The following is a 13248-nucleotide window of genomic DNA, read 5'->3' on the forward strand; positions in this document are numbered from 1 at the left end:
CAGGCAGCTGCCCCACAGGAACCAGGACTTGTCTCATCTCCCCTCCCCTCCCTTCTTGGTGCCTAGGGTTGCCAGCCCTCCAGGATTGCCTTGGAGTCTCTAGAAATTAGAGATAAATCTCCAGGAGACTACTGAGAGTCACTCAGGAGATAAATGATAGGGCATTCATTCAAATAAATATTAGATGTTGAATCTGATTTATACAGATGTCCAGTGGGTTCTTAAAATGTAATAGTAAAGTGCATTTGCCTTCCTGACGTAAAGTCATTAATGTCATTATATCATGCGATGAAACCTCCTGGAATAGATTCAAACAGAGTTGGCAACCCTATTGCTGCCTCAAGCACAGGAAGGGACTGGCCTTGCCCCTGCTCGCTCACCTGTCTGGCTGCAGGACCAGGGTGGGAACTACTTGGAATGCTGGGGCGGAGGGTGGGGGAGGCGTGGATCTGTGCACAGGGCAGGGGCGGCTGCCACTGTGTGCTGGGCTTTGAGCCCTGCTGTCCTGAGATCTGTGCCACGCCACATGTGTCCTGCCACCAGGGAGGCAGAGGGCGCAGCGCAGCCCAGTGGCAGCAGGCACATGGCCTCAGACGCTCCCAGGGCAGCTGCAGCAGGGAGCAAAGTGCAGCACACAGCACCCTGTGCACAAATCAGTGGGGGCACATGCCCCCCAGGCCTCCACTTATCCCACCATCCAGCCTGGCTGGGGCCCTACTTATCCCAGCCCCTGCTCCTGCGCTCCCTTTCTCACCACTGGGGCCTCAATCTGCTGCCCCCAGTCACCCCCAGTGGTGAAGGGAGTGAGGCTGGGGCAGGGGCAGACCCTGTACAGCCAGGGAGGGGCATAGAATGGAGCTGCGAGTGGCTCGTCCAGGGGGCACCTGGCGTGGGGACCAGGTGGTGGCTCCTGCTGCAGCATGCACCCCAGGAAGGTACAGGGGTGTGTGCCCCAGATTTGCACATGGGGTGAGGGTGGGCTGCCAGCAGTGGGATGCACATGACGTTGGACTCATGCCGCTCTCAAAGCAGCAGCAGTGAGGTGCAGAGTCAGAGCCCGCAGCAGCAGCCTGCCCTCGCCCCATGCACAGATCAGGGGTGCACATATCCCAACCCTTAGCTCCCCCATGGTGCATGCAGTGGCGGCAGCCGCCCTGCCTCCCTGCACCCCTGGATGCACCACTGGGCTCCGATTGTCCCACCATGACCCAGCCTGGCTGGGGCCCTATTCACTCCTGCCCCTGCCCCACTCCCTCCCGCATTGTGGGGGTCTTGATCTGCTCCCCCTGCCCAAGCCGCTTCCCCTCCACAAAGAAAGTAAATTAAGGCAGGCATGGCAGCCACACACTAGGCCTGCAATCCTGGCCACATACGTATCTGTGTGTGCATGCTCCTCCACTCTCCACTTCCTCCCCACCCCTGCAGCAGCCTGCAGCTGAGCTGCCCTGTGGCCATACCTGCTGTCCTGCATTTGCAGGGGCTGAGCCTCAGTACCACCCCTTCTACCACCTATAGGATGGACCCCATCTCCCGACTGCCCCATTACCTGCATGGGGCCCCGTGCACGGCTCCTGGCTGTGCACTATGCCTCACCCCCAGGCCTGGTGCCTTCCACCACCATCTTGAAAACTTGGGACTTTGTGTGGAGAGTGCAGGCAGCATTCCTATTGACTGGCCCTGGTAAGCGGGACCTGCCCCTCCATTGCCTGCTCCTGCCCAGCCCCCACCTCAGCACCCTGTCCTAGTGCACCCAGACCAGTGCCCTCTGTGCCTTTGTCCTGGGCCCGCCCAGGCTGGGCTGCACTTTGCTGTGCCTGTGAGGGTGGACCCTGGGCTCAGCCTGGCCTGGGGATGCTGGGATCCTGATCGGATGCTGTGGTGCTCACACAGGGAGAAGGGACCCGCTGCCCCACTGCCTCTCCCTTCAGGGATGCTGCTGCCCCCCCATGTATGCAAGCACCAGGGCACCTCATGGTGCCTATAGCATCAAATGAAATTATTTGGGACTAGGGTTATGGGTGAAAAAAGGGTTACCATATGTCCAGGTTTTTCGGGGTCCTTTCATCTCAGACCAGGAGTTTTTTTAAAATATCAAGAAATGTCCAGGATTTTGTTCTGCCTCTGCTCAGCATAAATGTTTTTTTTTTTCCAGCACTTCCTGGCTTGCCCCAGCAAGCAGCTGCTTGAAGCTGGAGGAGCAGGGAGAGGGGGATTGCAGGCAGGGGCATCAGGCGCATCTCCACACTGCCTGGCAGCTAAGTCTGTGGAGGGTGGGGTTGCAGGGCCAGAGCTGGAGACTGTGTCTGTCTGTCTGTCTCTGTGTCTGCATGTCTGTGTGTGTCTGTCTGTGTGTACCTGTGGGGGGATGGGTGTGCAAGGAGGGCGGGTGCCTAAGCTGTCTGGGCCCTGGGGCTGCAACTGGGCAGGGGGGCAGGGGAGGTATCTGCCCCTCCACTGGGGGAGGGAGGTGGGGAGGTTCTTCTCCAGCAGCAGGGAGCTGCATGGGCAGCAGAGCTGGTGGGGGGGATGTACAAGGGGCTGCAGATCAGGAGTAAGGGGCACCAGCAGGGATGGGGACTGTGGGTTGGGAGCATTGGGCACATGCAGTGACAGGAGGCTGGTGGTCAGGAGTGAGAGGTGCCAGCAGGGATGGGGGCAGCTGTGGGTTGGGAGTGAGGGGCAGCAGCAGGGCTGGGGTGGGGGGATGTGGCTTGGGAGTGAGGGGCACGGACACTGTCTCCCCCCAATCATACTACCCTCCAGCCCAGACAGGTGTCCTCCTCTCTGAAACTGGAAATATGGTAATCCTTGTGACAATCCTGTTTGGATCACCCCAAACCACATGTCTCTGCCACCAGGGTACTCTCTCAAAGAAGTATGGGCAGGGCACTGCCTGTCCAGTTTTTATGTGCCAGCTTGAGAACTGACAGACCCCCAGACTTGTCTGCTATGTACGTTCCTGTGAATAAGGAGCTGACTTTGGGCTGGGATTATGAGGGAAAACCCTTTTTGGATCATCTCAAAACACCTCCTCTCTACCACCCAGGGACTCCGGAAGAAGCCTGGGCAGGTCCCTGCTTGACCCAATGCTCAGTTTTTGAGTGCCAGCCTGGACCTGACACCCACCCCTCAATACCTGCATTGCCCCATACATTTCCAGCTGCCCTTCAGCTTCCCCCACCAGCATCAAGGTCAGAGGTAGGGGAATTATTTTGACTGGAGGGCTGCTTAATGAGTTTTGGTGAGCTGTCCAGGGCTGCAACAGTAGCCCCGCCCATTGACAGGTGCCCCACCCCTGGTGGCTATCTTAGGACTGGAAGCCCCACCTCCTAACCCCTGATTTCTGCCACTGGAAGTCTTTCCCCTTGCCCCCAGGAGTACTTCTTTGTGGCGAGGGGGGGCTTGCCATCTTGGAACTTGAACAAATCCAAATCATATGTTAAAAGTCAAACATCTTCTATAACATATTTTATTTCAAAAAATATTTTTTCCTAATTTATCCTCCGCAATAGAGGTAGGCGAGCCTGGCAGGCCATCAGCATCATAGAATCATAGAAAATTTGGGTTGAAGGGACCTCAGGAGGTCATCTAGTCCATCCCTCTGCTCAAAGCAGGGCCAGCCCCAACTATGTCATCTCAGCCCAAGTTTTGGCTAGCCAGGTTTTGAAAACCCTCAAGGATGGAGCTTCCAGCACCTCTCTGGGTAACCTGTTCCACTGTTTTACTACTCTCCTAGTGAGAAAGTTCTTCCTAATATCTAACCTAAATTTTCTTTGCTGCAACTTGAGACTGTTGCTCCTTGTTCTGTTATCTGCCACCACTGAGAACAGTTCAGCTCCATCCTCTTTCAAACCTCATTTCACATAGCTGAAGATTTCTATTAACTCTACTCTCAGTCTCTTCTCTAGACCAACTTTTTACTACTGTGGACTGGCAAACTATCTAATTTGCATATGTGCACTTAATTTACATGCTTAATTTTACTTTGCGTACTTTAATTTAATGGGGGGGGAAGGGGTTGCAAGAATTGGATCGGGTTGGGATACTGCAGCTGTGGGCACCTGGGGACCCTGAAGGGGAGGAGGCTGCCATAGGACCCAGCTGGGGCTGCCTGGGAAGAAGGGGCTCTGCTGCCTTTCCTAGGAACAAGCAGCAGAGCTGCCTCCCCATCCTCTGCCCCAGGCAATTCCCTGCCCGCATTCCCCTGCTCCCAACTGCAGGCAGGGCTGGGGAGTCCTGCCTGGCCTGGCACAGGCCTTGGTACCTGCTGCACAGGCAGTGCCTCACCAGTTGCAGCCATGGTCATGGGAGCGGGACAGGACACATGGAGCCGACTGCCTCCCTCCTGGGGCTGCCCCGCCACCCAGCTTTAATCCCGCATGTGACTGCCGGCAGTGGAAGCCACAACCTAGCAGCCAACCCGCTGCAGCCTGGTGCTGGGCCACAGCCCAGTGCTTGGGAACCTCTGCTCTAGACTAAATAAACCCAGTTCCCCTAGTCTTCCTCATAAGTCATGTCCCCCAGCCCCCACATGATTTTTGTCACCCCCTGCTGGACTCTCTCCAATTTGTCTACATCCTTTTTGTAGTGGGGGCCCAAAACTGAACACACTGCTCCAGATGTGGCTTCACCAGTGTTAAATAGAGAGGAATAATCACTTCCCTTGACCTACTGGCAACACACCTGAGATTCTTTTTGACCCAGTCCTCCAACTTGTCTAGGTCACTCTGAATCCTAGCCCTACCCTCCAGCGTATCTACTACTCCCTCCAGCTTGATGTCATCTGCAAACTTGCTGAGGGTGCACTCCATCCCATCTTTAAGGTCACTTATGAAGACATTGAACAAAACTCGCCCAAGGACTGACCCCTGGGGGACTCCACTTGCTATCGTCTGCCAACTAGACACTGAGCCATTGAGAACTACTCTCTAAGCCTGACATTCCAGACAGTTTTCTATCTACCTTACAGTCCATTCATCCAGTCCGTACTTCCTTAAATTGCTGGTGAGAATGTTGTGGGAGATTGTATCAAAAGCCTTGCTAAAAATCAAGGTACACCACATCCACCATTTTCCCTGCATCCACAGAGCCAGTCATTTCATCATAGAAGGCAATCACATTGGTCAGGCGTGACTTGCCCCTGGTGAATCCATGCTGACTGTTCCTAAATCAGCCTTTTCTCCTCTAAGTGCTTAGAAATGGATTCCTTGAGGATTTTTCCAGGGACTGAGGTGAAGCTGACTGGTTTGTAGTTCTCTGGATCTTCCTTTTTCTCTTTCTTAAATATAGGCACTATGTTTGCCCTTTTCCAATCATCCAGGACCTCTCCTGATCGCCATGGGTTTTCAAATATGATGGCCAATGGCTCTGAAGGCACCTCAGCCAACTCCCTCAGCACCCTTGGGTACATCCCATCTGGCCCCATGGACTTGTACACATTCAGCTTTTCTAAGTAGTCCCTAACCTGTTCTTTCACCACTGAGGGCTGCTCACCTCCTCCCCAAACTGTGCTGTCCAGTGCAGTAATCTTGGAGCTGCCTTAGCCTATGAAGACAGAGGCAAAAAAGGCATCAAGCACTTCAGCCTTTTTTGCATCCTCTGTCACAACGTTGCATCCCCCATTCAGTAAGGGACCCACACTATGCCTGATTCTCCTCTTGCTACCAACACAGTTGTAGAAACCCTGCTTGTTACCCTTCACATCCCTTGCTAGGTGCAACTCCAATGGCACTTTGGCCTTCCTGACTTCATCCCTGCATGTCCAAGCAATGCTTTTATATTCTTCCCTAGTAATTTCTTCAAGTTTCCACTTCTTGCAAGCTGCCTTTTTGTGATTTAGTTTACTGAAGAGTTCCTTGCTCAGCCAAGCTGGTTTTCTACTATACTTGTTAGTTTTCCTACACATTGGGATGGTTTGTTCCTGCACTCTTAGTAAGGCTTCCTTAAAGTACAGCCAGCTCCCCAGGACTCTTCTCCCCTTCCGTCTGGTTTCCCAGGGGATCCTGCCCATGAGTTCCCTGAGTGAGTCATAGTCTGCTTTTCCGAAGTCCAGGGTCCTTACTCTGCTGCTCTCCATCCTTCCTTTCCTCACGAGCCTGAACTCAATCATCTCGTGGTCACTGCTGCCCAAGTGGCCATCTGCTACTACATTCCCCACCAATTCTCGCCTGTTTGTGAGCACCAGGTCAAGAAGAGCATGGCCCCTAGTTGGCTGCTCCAGCACTTGCACCAGGAAGTTGTCCCCAATACTCTCTAAAAATGTCCTAGATTGCCTATGCATTTCTGTATTGCTTTGCCAGCAGATGTCAGAGTGATTGAAGTCCTCAATGAGAATCAGGGCCTGTGATTGGGAAACTTCCACTAGCTGTTTGAAGAAAGCCTCATCTACCACTGTCTCCTGGTCTGGTGGTCTATAGCAGACCCCCACCATGACATCACCCTTGTTGCTTTCCCCTCTAACCTTAACCCAGAGACTCTCAACGGGCCTATCTCCAGTTTCATACTGGAGCTCTGAGCAATCATATGGCTCCTTTACATAAAGTGCTCCTCCTCTTCTTCCTGAACAGTTTATACCTATCCATGACAATGCTCCAGTCATGTGAGCTATCCCACCAGGTCTCTGTTATTCCAATCATGTCATAGTGCCATGACTGCAAGGACTTCCAATTCTTCCTGCTTGTTTCCCAGGCTCTGTGCATTTGTGTACAGGAACCTGAGGTAACTAGTTGATTGCCCTGATTTCTCAGGAAGTATGAGAGCACCTCCCCTCTTGCCCCCTCCTGCTTGCTCTTCTTCCATATCTCCCACTTCCCCACTTACCTCAGGACTTTGGTCTCCATCCCATGGCAAACCTAGTTTAAAGCCCTCCTCACTAGCTTAGCAAGCTTGTCTGCGATCTTCCCTTTCTTCATTAGGTGGATCCCATCTTTTCCCAGCAATCTGCCTTCTTGGAAGAACATCCCATGGTCAAAGAAGCCAAATCCCTGCTGGTGACACCACCTGCACAGCCAGGTATTGATCTGCAGGATGTACCTGCTCCTGCCTGGGCCCTTTCCCTTGACTGGAAGGATCAATGAGAACACAACCTGAGCCCAGACCCCTTCAACCTTGCATGCACAGCCCTGTAGTCACTTTTGATATGCTCAGGGTTTTCCCTGACAGTATCATTGGTGCCCACATGTATGAGCAGTATGTGATAGTAGGCAGAGGGCCAGATGATCCTCAGTAATCCTTCTGTGACATCTTGGATCTGGGCTCCAGGCAAGCAACAGGCCTCCTAAGACAACAGGTCAGGCAGGTAGATGTCTCCCTCTGTCCCCTGCAGAAAGGAGTCTTCAGCCACCACCACCATCAATTCTTTTTGGTGGCAGTCATCTTGATCCTACCCACCTTGGTGAGGTCTGACCTGTCTTCCTCTACCAATGGAATGTGCTCTTCCCTCTATGCTGCTAGGATTGCATACCTATTCTCCAGATGAACGACTGCAGGTGGAGTTGAAGTTCTCTGCTGGCTGCCAGAAGTCACAAGGCTCCAGCTTCTACCCTCTTGTGAGTCTATGTCGTCTCTTCTCTGGCACTGTGTCTAGCATTTCTTCCTCCACAGTCCTGGAGGTCTCCTCAAGCATTAAATTAAAGAATGCCTCATGGCAGATGAAGCTTCAGACCCTTGCCACCTCCTCCCTTAAATCTCTTGCCTGTTCCTTGAGAGTAAATTGGATGCTTATCTTGCTGGGATCCTATGACCCCAGCTGACTTCCTGCCCTTTGGGCAGGGGGCTGGACTCGATGATCTCCCAAGGTCCCTTCCAGCCCTAATGTCTATGAAATCTATGAAATCTATGAGAGACATCACCAGGAGGCACCACTCACACTGAAGGCACTCCCTGACCTGGCCATCCTGAAAAAAGTTTTCTTGAAAATGGAGGGAAAAACTAAAGAGGATACATTTTTTTCATGGGAAGTACCGTGCCTCCTACCCCCAGCCCCCTTTGAGTTTCTCTAAAAAAACCAACCAAACAAAAAAACCCACATTCAGTTGAAAACTCAATTTTCCATCAAAAAAAGCAAGTCAAAGAACATTTATGATGAGTCCTACTGAAATGTCTGGCCCAAGGACAGGAGAAGAAACTGAGGCAGAGTTGACAAGTGACTTATGGAAACTTTCAGAGTGCACCAGTAGCAGATCAGGGACTACCACAAGGGCAGGCAAAATAAAGCCTGCAGGCTGGATGCGGCCCACCAGGCCATTCTATATGGCCCACAGGGCCCCCAAAATATTTAGTAAATGAATATTGATTTGGTCCTGGCTGCCTGTCAAAGTTGACAGGAGCCAGGGGCAGTAGGACCCAGGGGGAGCAGCAGCAGGTTGCAGCAGCCCCAGCCCCGCCCCACCCCCATCCATTTCCCTGTCTTTCTGCCCCAGCACTGCTCCAGCACCACCTGGCTCCCAGCTGCATCAAGGGAGCATAGGGCTGCACCACTACCCCGGGGCCAGGAGTGGGAGGGTGTGCATGTGTGTGTAGGGAGGGGCACAGTGTGTGTTTACATGTTCGTAGTGTGAGTCCCATACACACACCACACCATACACATGCACCCATAACCCCCCTTGCACTGTCATACACGTAGACCCTCACACCCACACCCCTGCCACCCTCACCCCCACACACAACGCCCCACAAACCCCATGCTCACTGTAACAGGGGGCCTTCTCAGGGCCAATTTTACCTTTGGCCTGCTCACCTGTTTCTGGGCCAGCCGCCTACTTTCTTGTCTGCCATGTCTTGTTGTTCTCTAATTAATGATCTTAATTAAGCGGGAGGCTGGCTATTTTCTTGCCCCAATGCCAGGGGGCACTATCTGTGCCTCCCCTACACCATAGCCCATGCTTCACAGATGCCATCCATAGTTCTTACAGTCACTGGCCCCATGCTGGGCCCCAGAATTCTCCCATCAGAACCCCTCTAAGATCCCTTCATTCAGGTGACCTACCCCACCTTCATTCAGGCTATCTAGCTCCCTGAAACTATTTCCCCTCTTGGGTGTGGTTCCCCAAGACCTTTGGCCATACATATCCTAGCTTCACCTCCAAGGCCAGTCAGCAATCCCAGGCCTTCCTAGCTCTGGGCATCACTTGTGGTGGGCCCCAGGCCCTTTTGACCGGTCTGGTCCTGGCCCCAGCATTGACCAGTTGAGGGTATTCTATATCAGGTCTCTGAGCCTCTAGCCTCATTCTCTCTCTGGTGTCTGCCCTCTGGACCCTACTAGCAGGTGACCCACCCAGTTGTGGGAGCTGGGGTTAAGGTGCCCTGATCCACCTTTCACTGGGGTGGTAACTGACCTGGCATTTCCTGGGGGCTCCAGCACCACTGGGATCCCCACCAGGCCACCCACTCCCAGCAGGCAGTGGAGCCTCCTGACCATCCCCTACAGCTCCTCCCTTACTTCCAGCATGTTCCAAGAAGCCTTGCAGCCCAGCGATGTTGCTGGCTGGAGTGCCAGTAGGGAACTGATCTATTTATATAGGCAGCCAGGGATCTAAAATAGCTGCCACAGTCAAGCACCTGCTGGCTGCTTGGCTCTGATTTTAAAGTGGCAGGCACAAACAGTGCCCTGCCACGCCACCTACACCCAACATATGCACACCCACACACACATGCTCCCTCATCCCACGACCCCACACCTACCGACCCCCCACAGGCACACCCACACCCTCCTCCACACCCCACATACCCACATACCCACAGCCCCCCACAATATACAAGAGTAAAACTTCATTTTACACTACTGTGCAGTCACCTCTATGTACACTACACAATCACATATAAATCAGGACAAAAATACTTTTTGAAATTAAATGAATGAATGTTGTAGATGTTCAATTTTTAGAATATAATTTGTATTTGTCTGGTTCCAAGATGGCAAAAACCCTTGCTGAAAGGAGTACTTCAGGGGGCAAGGGGAGGGAGTTCTGGTGGCAAAGGTCAGGGAATAGGGGGTGGGACTTCCGGTCACAAGATAGCAACCAGGGAGTGGGGCACCTGTCAAGGGGTGGGGCTACCCATGTGGCCCTTGATAGCTTGCCAAAACTCAGTAAGTGCCCCTCCACCCAAAATAATTGCCCACCCCTGAACTAGCACCTGCATTGCCTGATTCCTAGTCTGCACCCTCCCATCATTATGGGCTATGGCACTGTAGCTGGGTTGGAGCAATGTCAAATGCCTCTAATGCACAAGCCCCCTCGAACAGTGCAGTGGGGATAACCCCCTGCCCAGCAGCCCCTGGTGAGCACCAAGGCTTTTCTTTAAAGTAACGAGCTGGGGCGGGCGGGTACAGCCATGGCGGGGCTGGGAGATCGCTTATAAAAGCATGCCAAGGGTGATTGGCTGGGCGGGCAGCCAAAGCCAGCAGAAAAGACCCAGCCAGAAGGAAGCCAAGGGGACTGGAAAGAGCATCCCTGGCTGGCCCAAAGGGGTCAGAGCAGCTGGATGACTGGAGGCGGAGGCTTGGTGGCTCCCATGGGAAGCGAGCGTGAAGAAAATGCTGGGCCAGTGTGGGCCCAAGGAACCGCTAGCAGACCCATCGTGGGCCGAAGCCGGTAGCCTCAGCGACTGGGATGGCGGCAAATGTGATGAGGACAGGACCCTGACCCAAATGACCAGCAATAGGTACTGAACTTGGGGGGCCAACTACATGTCAAGGGAGGCGAAAGCCTGGGTAGAATCTGGCTCCACATAAACCGAAGAGCGAAGAGGGGCCACGGAGAGTGCTCGGCACTAGCTACACCAGTGACCAACAACTGCAGCCCCAAGAGACCGAGTGCCAGGGAGGGTCTGAACTTCGGCCCTGATAAGCAACATCATGGTTGGTGTTAGGCAGGGTGTAGGGGAGGTGGAGCACCAAGAAGAGGCAGTCACAAGGACAGCCAACGGGGAGGACCAGGGGGTCAGAACCAGACATCGTCCTCCCAAATTGAAACTACTTATAATCAAAGACTTGGCAGACGAGACCCCTAGGGATCCGACCCAAGGCCACTCCCACTAGCCTGGCTGTGCAGCCCAAGAAGCCACAGTGAGATTCTTAAAGAACCCAAATGCACAACGCTTGGGAGAAAGGCACAGAAAGTTGCACAGAGCTAGGAACTGAACCTGTTCTCCTGGCTTCCACACCCAGCCTAAGCTCAAAAGCCCAGGCTCCCCTCAAGCAGAGTGCCTTCCTCTGGGTGTGTTTAGCAAAGGGCCTTGTGAACATGGGTGGGCATAGCAGGATGGAGCCTTTTGGTATAAAGACTGGCCCAAGATCTATAGGCACAGCTGCCTGCCAATCCTGGCTCACTAAAGGGACTTATTTGGGGGTAAGGGGTAGAGAAAGCCTGAGAAATACAGCATCATTTGGTATAAGTTGACCTTTGCTGCCTGATTGAGAAGAGCAGAGGAGGCCTAAAATTCCAAAATACCCTTTGCCTCTCAGGTGCATCTCCTGGAGAAATCATCACCCTGAGGTACATGGTCAGCTCAGCTCAACTGCAGACAGACAACTGGACAGAGCCTGCTTCCTCTGGATGTTGTAGGCTTGATCCAAACTACATTTGGTCCTGACTGGGCACTCCATAAACCTTCCCTCCCCATCCCATCCTTAGGCTGGAATTCCAGGCGACACTGTAAATATCTGTATGCTGGGAAACCGCCTGTAGCAGGTTCAGGGTTATTGTTTAGCTCATAAAGCCTTTAAACATGATACAGTCCTTTATTCTCAGGACATGCCTTTCCCACAGGCATCCTCCTACATCAGTCAATTTTCCAACAGTAGCATAAACACAGTCCATAAGAAGTTAATTCAGGGGTCTGAGAAGTGGCTTACTGCTACTCCTTCCTCACTGCAATCTTTCTACTCAGGCTGGCTGTGACTAAGCTGCCTCCCACGGTGCTGCTACTTCCAGTCTCACACCCTGTGGGCCTCTCCCCAAAACCTGAGAGCCCCTGATCCAATATTGTAGCCACTGGCCTGGCCACTCTTTCTCACTTTCTGTCTGTCTAACCCCTGGTTTCCCCTCCCTGGGCAACTTTTAACTTCCTACGGCAGGTAATTATCTCCCTTAGCTGGCCTAGTCCTCCTGAACAGTTTGTACCTAACATTACTGCCCACAGCTGGGCTGTAGCCTCTGGCTCCAGCAGCCTGCTACAGCCTGCTATATAGCTGTTCTTAGAATATGGTACAATCAGACACAAAGACTAGCCCAGGCCAGCTATCTTCTTCCAGGCAAAGCGGTACAATCCCCTTTCATCAGTGGACTTAGTCATACTGGGACTAACATGTTCTAGTTCTGTTAGGGCATGAGATCCTGCCCAGAGAGGAGAATTCACTAAAGTCCCTTTCCATCTGTCAACACTAGTTCTCCAGCTGTCACCATATGGGTGAAATCTTTCCCTCTGGCTTGGAACAGGAATGAGGCATTGAGGTGTGGCAGGTAGGCCCTGGCCAGGTAACCAGAGTTGAATCAGCTGCCATGAATGCTGGTCTAGGCATTCTTTCCACAGTAGGTTGGACCAGGTTGGTTTGGCACATGTATAAGCCACTGTGTTACTGTTAGCACGGGAATGCCTGGTAATACCTTTTCCTGGTACCAAAGGTGGTAAAATCCAGACCAAAAAAGGCAGCATCCCCCAACCCATCCCAAGAGGCAGTGTTGTTTAGTGGCTATGACACTGGACCAAGACACCAGGGATGCAAGTTCTACCAGTTCTGCCACTGGCTTCCTGGGTGATATTGTACAATTCACCTCCTCCCTGCCATTTCCACCATCTGTGCCTCAGTTTCCACAGCTGTAAAACACCCACCCCTACAAAAAGTGTTTTGGGATCTAGAGATGCAAAGCGCTCTGCCATGGCCAGGGTTTATCATGGTGCTTATTTATTCATGTGTTCTCAGGTCCCAGCATAACTGAGGTGCCAGACATTCTGCCATGCATTGATTGATCGAGATAGGTTTGTGGATCTACTTGGGAATTCAATTAAACCTGCCAAAAGACATCCACATGAGGATTTGACTCTCTTGACACTACAGGCAGTCCTCGACTTACAATGTTTTGAGTTACAACGTTTCGCACTTACAGCATTCATAAATTGATACCCTGTTTCAACTTTCTGACATCAGTTTCGACTTTACGACACTAGGTCCGACCCAATGCCACACCAGTGAACAAGTCTGCAGCATCATCCATCTCCCTGGAGAACATCTGTCCAAACTTCCTTGGA

Source organism: Crocodylus siamensis, chromosome 2 (genome assembly GCF_052110815.1).
Source record: "Crocodylus siamensis isolate JL-2025a chromosome 2, ASM5211081v1, whole genome shotgun sequence".
NCBI lineage: Eukaryota > Metazoa > Chordata > Crocodylia > Crocodylidae > Crocodylus > Crocodylus siamensis.